General features: G+C 56.2%; 1 long non-coding RNA gene and 1 pseudogene across 1 annotated transcript; one reads left to right on the top strand and one right to left on the bottom strand.

Moving 5' to 3' along the window:
- Positions 1 to 289: 289 nt before the first annotated feature.
- On the top strand, positions 290 to 8977 carry LOC149860806 (uncharacterized). The gene is made up of 3 exons (XR_016442907.1): positions 290 to 327; positions 1201 to 1437; positions 8888 to 8977. It is a non-coding gene; the product is annotated as an uncharacterized LOC149860806 (long non-coding RNA).
- Positions 1792 to 1962, bottom strand: LOC149860807 (U2 spliceosomal RNA; annotated as a pseudogene).
- Positions 8978 to 10438: the final 1461 nt, after the last annotated feature.

The following is a 10438-nucleotide window of genomic DNA, read 5'->3' as shown; positions in this document are numbered from 1 at the left end:
GGTGCTCTTGGGGGGTGTCAGAGGGCTGCAGCCCACCCCTGGAGCTGGGCTGCGAGGCCCCTGCCTGGGGGAGAGCTCCCGCAGGCGGATGGCCCCCCCATCAATGGTAAGGAAACCCCAGCATGGCCACGTGCCCCCACTCCATGCCAGGTCTGCTCTCTCCGAGGTGTCCCTCTTTACTTCAGGGCTGCGTTGCGGGATGGGCCTGCCAAGACCCACCAGTGAGCCGTGGTCGACATCATCCCGGGACGGAGGGGCTGCCCGTGCTGGCTTGTCTCCCGGATGCCCGCAGCTCATCGCTTGCCAGCTTCAGCTCCCCGCTTCCAGGTTCGGGCATCCAGGGCGCGCTCCCGGCCGAGTCTGGCCTTTCCTAGCACCCTCCCTTACTGAAGCTGGGACCTGCAGCCTGCTGAGCACACCTCATTTCTCCGTAGCTTCGGCTTGGTCCCCAGCTCCTTCAGCTGTTGCTTCTTCCTCTGACTCAGTGTTTCGCTCGCTGCCTCTTTAGGTCTTCCAGCGGTCGCTGAAGCCTGCTGCTGCCAAGGTCCTTTGCAGCATCTTTGCTTAACGCCAGCTTCACTTAACTATGGCCTCCCGTAGCCCAAACTCCTGCCCTCCCGCTCATTCAGTGCAGGGACTCGCCGGCAATTCTTTCTTTCAGGGAAGCAACTGGTGTTTGGGGAGCTGAACCAGGTGCCAGCTCCTGCGGGGTCCCAGGGGCTTTGCTGGTTTAATTGTGGGAGCTCCTGCCAAGGGCTGTGAGATCCGCCCTTCAAGGCTCCTGTCTGCGTTATCTGCGGGGAGAGCTGGAGCCTAGCATGGGGGGGGTTGCTCCTGGAAGCTGATAAGACCTGTCCGGTCCAGACCATGGTGGGGCCAGCATGGGGCTCTGAGGGTGCAGTGGGGAAGGAAAGCAGGAGAAGCACCAGTGCCCAGGACAGCAGGCGGGGGCTGACACCTCACCTCTGAGCCTGTGATACGTCTGCGTTCGGGGACCTTCTCTGCTCCTCTGCAGGACAGCACCCATGTCGTGCAGCCTGGAGCACGCTATCTGTGCCGTGCTAATTGCTGTATTTGGCACCATAGGATCATAGAGCAGGAGGGTTGGGAGGGACCTCGGGGTCACATCGAGTCCAAACCTCTGCTCAAAGCAGGACCAGCCCCAACTAGATCATCCCAGCCTTGGCTTTGTCTCCCCAGGTCTTCAAAACCTCCAAGGATGGAGATGCCACCACCTCTCTGGGTAGCCTGTTCCAGCACTTCACCACCCTCCTGGGAAGAGAGATTTTCCTAGTATCCATCCTAAACTTCCCTTGCTGCAACTGGAGACCAGGAGCATTGACACAGCCAGTCAAAATCCCCATCCTTAGCTGCAGCCAACACCCAATGCCCCTGAGGGAGGCTTAAAAACATGCTGATGCATGGAGCAGAAAGGAGGTGGGGAGCAATTCCCTCTCAGCCCCATACAACAACCACCAAAGCCCAGAAATACCATGAGAAACATCCATGCTACCTGACATGGGCCTGGCCCTGAGAACAGAAATACCTTCAGCAACACGGCCTGGAGCCCCGCACAGCCCCTTCCAAAAGAGCTTAGCTATTAGTCTGCACAGCCAGGCTCCCTTGTGCCTCTAGTGACCCAGCTCCAAGCAGAGGGGACCCTCTCCTGGGGGGTGGAGCTGTGGGTTTCAGGCCCTTCAAGTAGGACAGGGCAAGGGGTTGTGTGTCAAAAGTGAATGGGGACATGTGGGGCCCAAAACCATGGCCTTTTTTTTTTTTTTTTTTTTTCTGTTTTTTTGCACCGGTCCTGGAAGCACTGCAATACCAGGTCAATGCATGGAGTGGAGGGAGCACGCTCCGGTTCCACCACCCAATACCAAAAAGAATCTGCTCAATATAGACCTCCTATGGAGGACATATCAGAGACAATTACCCTGCTGGACGTCCCCCGCCCATAGCAAGACTCTGGCCAAGTCCAAAACCATGGCCTCCCCACTGCAATAGCACAAAGCCAAAGGCAAACCAGGCTCTTCTGCTTGCAACGGGCTGCAGACACACCATCCTTGGTGCCTCTGTTCATCGTGGCGGAGAACAGGGGGAGTAGGGTGCCAGGCATCTCATCTCCTGCATAGGGCTGGAGCCTGGACTGTGAGAGTTGGCTTCCCACGTCCCTGTCCCACGTGCACTGGTGCCTCGCCCGCTCCCCGGGAGCCCCCGCGGTGGAAGAACCCTGCTTGTTTGTGGGGCAGGCAGCCAAGACTGCTCCAAGGGAGGCTGCTGGCTCAGGCGTGGCTGGGAGGAGGCCCCTGGAAACGCTCCTAATGGAAAACACTCCTGGCTGCATCGCAGTGTGCGCTCCTCTCGCCGTGAGCCGGCCCATACGTCGTCTGCTGCGATGTGCAAGAAGTCGTTGCAGTGTATGGGCATGCCCACATGCAAATCAGAAAGCAATTAAAAGCAGGTAGGCAAGAAGGAAGAAGTCTAATGATGCCGATCTCCTGCCCCCCGCCCCCGGTGCTATCGAAGTCTTGAGCCCTGGTTTTGGCTGAATGGGGATCCCCTGGGCAGTTCCAGCCTGGTGAGGTCATTAATGGACTCCAGGTGCTGACACTGTTACCTCTGTGTCATCCTGACCAGGGTGAGATGATAACAGGGGTGCAGAATAACCTGAGCTCTCTGCCATCGCTCCACCTTGGAGAATTGCAGGTGGCTGTTTTCCAAGTGCGGACATGTTCAAGGAGAAGGATCCCACCTACCAATCTCCCCCCCTCCACCCACATTCCTGGAAATATCTCCCAAGAACAAAGCAGGCTGGAGCCCAACGCAGCTGACAAATGCTTCCCAGGTCATGGCCTGGGCTGGTGCAGCTGTGCTGGCAAACAGAGATGTGTGCAGAGCAGCCCAGCCTGGCTGCATCCTCCTGAGCCTCACAGGAGTCCTCACGTGTGGACATGCAGGACGGCATCAACCGATGGCACCCACAGCCTGCAAGTGGAGCTAGATGCTGCAGAGTGCTGGGTTCATAGATTCAGTGAATCATAGAAGATGAGGGTTGGGAGGGAGCTCAGGGTCCAACCCCTGCTCCAAGCAGGACTAGACCCAACTACATCATCCCAGCCTTGGCTTTGGCTAGCTGGGTCTTCAAAACCTCCAAGGATGGAGAGTCCACCACTTCTCCGGAGAGCCTGTTCCAGTGTTTCACCACCCTCCTATTGAGAAAGTTTTTCCTAATATCTAACCTAACCTTCCCTTGCTGCAACATGAGTCCATTGCTGCTTGTCCTTTCATCTGCACCCACTGAGAACAGTCCAGCTCCATCCTCTTTGCAACCCCCCTGTAGGGAGTTGAAGGCTGCTATTAAATCCTCCTTCTCTTCTCTAAACTAAATAAGCCCAGTTCCCTCATCTTCTGCCCACAAGTCATGGGCCCCAGCTCACAAACCATGTTCATTACCAATTCTCTAATGTGTCCGCATCTTTTCTGAAGTGTGTGGGGGGGAAACTGGACACAGGACTCCAGATGTGGACTCGCCTGTGCCGAATGGAGGTGAAGAATCACTGCCCTCCATCTGCTGGCGATGCTCCTGCTCACGCAGGGCTCTTTGGAAACCTTTTATAAAAAAGCCAACAGGAGCTGCTGGGTTGGGGGAGCTGCTTAAACACCTGCATGGAAAAACAAGGCCTTGGTGTCTCCTGCAGGGACGCAGTGGCATGCCCTGCCCGCCTGCCAGAAGGTAGCAGAGTGCTTTGAGCAGGCTCAAGGCAGCATGTGATGTGGGTTGGTGCCGGGCTACGCGGCAGCTCCCCGTGTGCTCAGGTTGTCCTCAATTCAGACGTCATCTGCACATGGCTAAACTGGCTGGGTGCGCGAGCAGCTGCACCAGCTGGTTAGCTCTCACCAGTCCATTAAACAGGGTTCCTACCCTGCCATAAAACGCAAGTGTAATGGCTCTGCTTTATCTCCGTCTTTATCACCATACTTCACTTGCTCGCTTTATTGGCCTCTGACTAATAATTAATCTCCTGAAGCCGCCGGGCCTGGCCCCAGCTTGCTCTGCCTCTTGTCTGGAGCATGCATCGGAATGGATCTCTCCCTTCTGGGACCTGCCTCTCGGACCCTCCCGGGAAGCCATTGAAGCAAATACGCTGGGGCTGCAGCCTCAATGCATGGGCACAGGAATGCTTTATGGTTATGCAGAGGTTTCTAATACCTCTGGATTTCCAAAGTGTGGCAGTCCAGGATGCAGTGCCGCGCCCCCCACCCCCCCTCCCAAATCCCTCAACCCTTGTCTGCTGTTGGACAGGAACGCTTCTGGAGCACTAAATCACAGACACACAGGACAGACAAGCTAACAGGGCCCTCAGAAGCTCACATCTAATCCAGCCCGCTCCCTATATCAGCTATCTTCCAGGACTGTTTGCCTACCTATTTCTTAAAATGACACGATCAACCCAAAGAGGATGGAGCTGGACTGTTCTCAGCGGGGGCAGGTGACAGGACAAGGAGCAATGGGCTCAAGTTGCAGCAAAAGTGGAGGTTGGATATTAGGAAGAACTTTCTAACCAAGAGGGTAACAGGTTCCCCAGAGAGGTGGTGGCATCTATATCCTTGAAGGTTTTGAAGATCTGGCTAGACAAAGCCTTGTCTGGGATGATGTAGTTGGGGCTGGTCCTGCTTGGTGCAGGGGTTGGACTCAATGCAGCCTCCTGAGCTCCCTTCCAAACCTCATTTTCTATGGCTCTGACCCCATTGCAATGTAGCAGGCAGGCATGCTGCTAGAAACACCATGAGCACCCTGAGCTGCCCTAGGTTGAGCAGGGGGATGAGGACGCAATCAATGTCCTGGTGCTGCAAGGACAGGAAGCAGTTATTAAAGTGCCCCAGAGAGATCCAAGGAAGAGAGCCATGCCCCCCGCCACCCGCTGCAGAGAAAAATGAAAGCCCTCCCTAGTCTCTATCAGTCTAACCCCAAATACGGTGATTGGGCTGAATCTGAGCAGAGGGGCAAAGCAAAGTGGCTTTTTCATTGTAAAATGACCTTTAAAGGTATTTGTCCATGGGGGTGAGGGGACTGCAACATCATTGATATTTTTTGTTGAAATTGGATCTTTTGGGGGGATTTTCCCCTATCCAAATTATGCTCAAAGCCTGGATCAAGATGGTGACTGAACAGTGGAGAGTTAAAAAAAAAAAAAAAAAAGGACATCCTGGAAGATGCTGGGAAAGCAGGAAAATGGATCCAGTCTAGGCCCTACAGAAGTCATCGAAGAACCTACTCAGTGTCCAGTGTTAGGCACAGGATGGTTTCCATGTTTCCAAGCATCCCCAGGCTCAGCTGCTGCTCTCTGGTTTTTCCACCAGTCATAGATTCATAGATAGACACTAGGGCTGGAAGGGACCTTGGAAGCTCATCATTGCTGTCTGCATCAGATTTTACCACCCCCGAGTCACAGCCCTGTCCCCAGAGTTTCTGTTCAGAGTGGATTATTAGGAGACAACAACCCCCTGCCCTACACAGCTCGGTGCCCTGGGGAGGACAGAAGCAGGTTGAGACTAGAAACAGGAACCGAGGTGTCATCGCTCCTGCCAGGGTGCTTGCAGGGACAGGGAAGACAAGGGCTGAGGCCCTGCCGGGGCAGTGGGAAGCCTCTTGCTTCTGCTGAGTGCCTAACCCCAGGCATCTGACCTTATATCTGCAGGAGGAAATGCTCCTGCACCTTTCATTCACCCCTCTCCCTGCAGCAATCCAGAGGCCGTGGATACCATCTGGTGGTAATGCAGGGGAATTGCCCGTGCCCTGCCCTGCTGCACCATCCATGGCTCCGTTTCAAGCTTGTTTCCAGGTTTTCTGTCCATAGGGTTGGCAAGGGTGCAACCCAAGAGGAGAGAATTCATAGAGCATTGAGGGCTGGAGGGGGCCGGAGGAGGTCACATCTAGTCCAACCTCCTGATCCAAGCAGGACCAGTCCTAACGGCATTACCTGTAATTCACATTCTTCCTCTGCTGTGTGGCTTCTAGACTCCAGCTAGCTCCTGCCCAACCTGCCCTTTGCCCCCTGTCTCTAGCCAGCCCCTACAGCTGCGGCCGGTGCCGTTCTAACCCCAAGAACAGCTAAGGGGGTGATGGCCCTAACGGAGTATCACTGCCAGGGGGTTGCAGGGACTTTAACTTGCCGGAAAACTAGGAGCAGATCTTGTCTGGGAGTCATCCAGGTGATTGCAAGGCCGCTCAGGTGGCCACGGGGGAGAGGCTGGCATCGCTGTCAGTGGGAAGGCCCTTTGGCAGGGAGGTGCTTGCATTGAGCCAGGGACAGCGGGGTCCGTAGGGGTGAGTGGAGCTCTTCATTGTGGCCGAGAGTCTTGGTCTGCCTGTTTGTGCAGCCCTTCCCATGGGGTCCCCTCTTCTTGTCAGGCTAAAGGCTGTCTGTGGGGTGGCTGTGAGAGCAGGGTCCATTCCTGGGGTTCTCCGCTGCTTCTGCAAAGGTACAGGAGATAGTCAGGGACATGGGCTATTGCAGGGTGTGGAAAGCACCTGGGACCTCCTCCTCCAGCCCTGACATTCAGGCTCCCGGGACAGCCACCTGCTTTCCAAGCTCTCACCCCTGCAGCAAGGGCCTCCCGAGCCTGCCTCTACTCCCCCTTGCACCAGTCTTGCACTGGGCAGCTGTGGATGTCAGCGGGCACCTCCTGATTTGCACAAGGCCAAGTAAAGATGATGCTCTGTCTGTTTTAAGTTCCCAAACCGGAGCATCCCCCTGTTCATAAACCTCTCCTGAGCTGAGGGGGCTTCACGCAAGGCCAGGCACAGGGTTTAGGGGCCTCCTATCCCCCTCCTCAAGCCCAGCTCCAGCTTCCCACTGCACTGGAAACCCCGCAGCAGTGAGACAGAGCCTGGAGGCAATGAGCCAGCCCTTCCTTTTGGGGCGTTTGCCTGGCTCTCTGCCCCGCTGGCTCTCTGAGGGCGATGCACAGCCCCAGCCCCGCATGGACCCCGCCATAAATCAAGCCCAGGACAGAGCGCCGTTCCAGGAACGCAGCTGGCCAGCCCTGGCTTTCTGTGGGAAAGCAGCACACGCCCCGCTTCAGCGCCGAGGAGAGTCTGTGACGCGGCGGAGTAAGTTCTCTTTATAGCTCCAGGCCTGGCCTTTCCCACAGATGTGACTGGGTACCAGAGCCGCCTGGCAGGCCCCTGGGGGCTTGGGTCATTTGCTAGTGGCTTGGTGCCAGCAGGGCTGCTCTGTTTCTGCCATGAGAGCATCACGTCTGCTGCAACGGGTTGAGACTCTGCACGGTGCAGCGAGCAGCTGGGGTTTGGCCTGATGAGATCCGGGGTGGGGGTAGGATGAGAGGGGTTGGCTCACACACGGTCTCACCTGTCTGGAGCATCTACAGCAACTACACTGAGTGAGCCATCATGTCCAGGGCTGGGGGATTAGGCCTCCGACCAGCCGGCTCCCCAGAGCTGACGGGCTCTACTGATGTGAACCCCTCAAATTCCAAGCCAGGCAGCCCCCGGGAGATGTCCCTTGATGAGGTCTGGTGGAGCAGCCCTTCCAGCTACAGCATGCACCAGAAGGGCGAGAAGAGCTGCACGGGTGGAGGCAGACATGACTGGGCTCACCACCGGGATATCGGCGCCAGGCGAGATGTCTTCACTTAGATCCAGAGCAGGACGGGCACGGCTGGCAGGTCACGAGCCACTGCAGCCTCTCTGTGGGTGTGTGCAAAACTCAGCAAGCGACCCCCGGGGATGGTCATGACTGCTAGAAGCAGTTGGAGGAGCTGGGAGCTTGGAGCTGGGAGCCAAATACCTTGCTCGCTGGCACATATGTTGGAGTCCAACCCAAGCTCATGGGCTCCCCCCTGAGTCACTAAGCTATGCTAGGGCTTGGCTGGAGGGTTGTCATGGCCCCTCCAAGCCTTACGAGTCTACAGATCCCCTATACACATCCATGAACAAAGCCACCCAGCACCTGCCGGAGCCAAGCTGGCCTTGCCCCCATTGCACACAGAAGGAAACTGAGGCAAGGAGCTGTTCTCAAGCCGGATTCGCAGGCTGCTCAGTCTGAGACTGAAATCCACTGTGTGTGGAGCCCAGGATCAAGCCTAGACCCTTGGCCTTCCTCACTGCTAGCCTTGCAGAAAGTCGCATACCCGACGGCCAGCCCTAGCAGGCAGTGGCCAGCCCTGCAGATCCATGCCGGCCCCCTGCCCAGCCTGGCGGCTTTCCCCTCTCTTGCTGTTTTTGCTTGTGAAATACAGCAGCAGGGACCCTCTTCATGGCAGCGCGCTGTTCAGGGGGGTCCTACCTTGCCTCCGGCCCCCTCCCCTCTCCTGGTGCCCTCTGCAGCAGGACTGGGCTGGGACTGTTATCGGGGGCCGTGTCCAAACCCTACGGTCTTCCAGTTTGGACCTGTGCAGAGAGAGGCCTGATTGGAGATGAGGTGGGAGAGCTGCAGCCAAAAGCTGCCTCTGGGTTCTTCACACCGAATGCCCAGGGAAAGGTTGCAGCCCACGGTGGTGGCTGGGAGAACCGGGCTCTGTGGCCCCCTGATATCTCTGGCTCTGCACAGCTCTCCACAACTTAGGCAGCCACATGGGAAGCACCTGCTCAGCACAAGCCCACCTCACCTGAGGGCAGGATCCCGCCTCCACCGCTATCCCGGTGGCCTCTCTCCTCCCTGGGGAGTCCAGTCTCCCAAAGAGGGGTCACTGACCCTCTGGTAGGAGCCGCTGTCCTCTACATGGCAGCAGAGCTGGTCCTTTGGGGCATGGATGCTGACCCTTGGAGATCCGAACCCGGTCGGCTCTGCCAGGGGCTGTGAAACAGCTGCCCCCTGGCTCCCACGGCCTGGGCAGATCTGACTCTCCCTCTCCTTTCTCACAGGCTTTGAAGGGCCGTGGAGCAGTTAATGCTGTGGACGTGGAGGAATCCCCTTGGGCATCCAGGCAGGGCAGTGAATGGGGCATCTTCAGAGCTATTATTTTTGAACCCCAACACAAGAAAAGTGATGACCGAATGAGCTGTTTGCTTACCCAGGCAGCACAAAGCCTGAGGAGGTGGAAAAGCACCTTCCTGGGAAGAAAAAGGAGCACAAGAAGGAGGCCAACACCAGAAGGAAAGGGGTGAGCAGGTCAGAAGTGGGCTCAGGCTGGCATTGAGGAGAAAATTGCTCCCTTCCAGAGCAAGAGATGTGTGGTCTCCCCAGCTCTCAGTCATGTATCCTGATTGCTAATATCCCAGTAAACCAGCATATAGTTCAGAGGAACTTGCTTTGGCTTCTCTTGGACTTCTCCGGATAAAATAAAAGCCCCCAGAGTCATCCCGGGTGCAGCAGGAGGAAGACAGAGACGGGCTCCTGTCAGCGCTCAGGCATCTCAGTAACAGGTACAGCTTGCAACAAGGAGCCGGCTCACTGCATCCACCACCCCAGCTCACAGCCCCGAGACAGGGCAGCCTGTGACCCCCTGCAGCAGGAGAAGGCCAGAAGTGAGAGAGGCCTGGAAACTGGAGCACAAACGCTTTCCCCACCGAACAGGATTTTCTGCATGGGAGCGGTGCTCAGTCGCAGTCATGCACCCGGACCCCACAGTGCAAGGTGTGCACAAATACACAATACAGCAGTTTTACCCCTGCTCCAATCGGTACGGGGGGGAGTGCCTTCCTTTGTCCAGGGGCACGGCCTCTACCTGGGACCTCTTAAGCAGCTTTTTATAGGAGCCATTTCAGGTATGATGCCTGGTGTTGTATCAGGGTTGACAACGTCTTGCTAAGAGCTTAGAGGATGGGTTTTGTCTGGGCTGGTTTAGACAGGGCTGATCCTGCCTCGGGCAGGGGGCTGAACTAGATACGGGCTACGGGGTCCCTTCTAGCCCCGCGCCTCTGGGTTTCCATGATCCATGAACACAGGACAGACACTGTCCAACAGTTCAGCACAGGAATGACAAAGCAGTCTTGGGAGCCCTGTGCCGGGCAGCCTGACGGTTGTCAGGAGTTCTGTAAGCGTCACGGGAAAGCTTTAAAGAGGGATTTGAAGGAGGAGAGTGAGAAGGTTAAGCCTCCAGGAAGCACGTTTTATTTGATCGAGTCCTCTAGTTTATTTATTGTTTTTTTACAAAATCGGCAGCTTCACAGAATCATAGAAAATTAGTGTTGATTTGACTTTTCCTTCTTTCCCATCTTCTTCCGACTTTCCACTTGCAAAAGGGAATTGACATCTTATCTCTCCTTTCCTTATAGCACCATTATAGACAGGATGGTCGAGGGATTATGAGAGAGGCAAGGATTTCTTTGCGGGGATCTCTTTTATTGGACCAGCTACCCCATTGGGACAGCTTTCAAATACACAGCGCTCTTCTTGTCACCAAGGTGTGGAAGTACTGGTAGGGATGGGACAGAGACAAGGGACATCTGCATCAACAGGAGGCTGTAGCAGGT

The sequence above is a fragment of the Crocodylus siamensis genome, chromosome 6 (genome assembly GCF_052110815.1).
Source record: "Crocodylus siamensis isolate JL-2025a chromosome 6, ASM5211081v1, whole genome shotgun sequence".
NCBI classification, from domain to species: Eukaryota; Metazoa; Chordata; order Crocodylia; family Crocodylidae; genus Crocodylus; species Crocodylus siamensis.
This window is presented reverse-complemented; position numbering and strand designations above follow the sequence as displayed.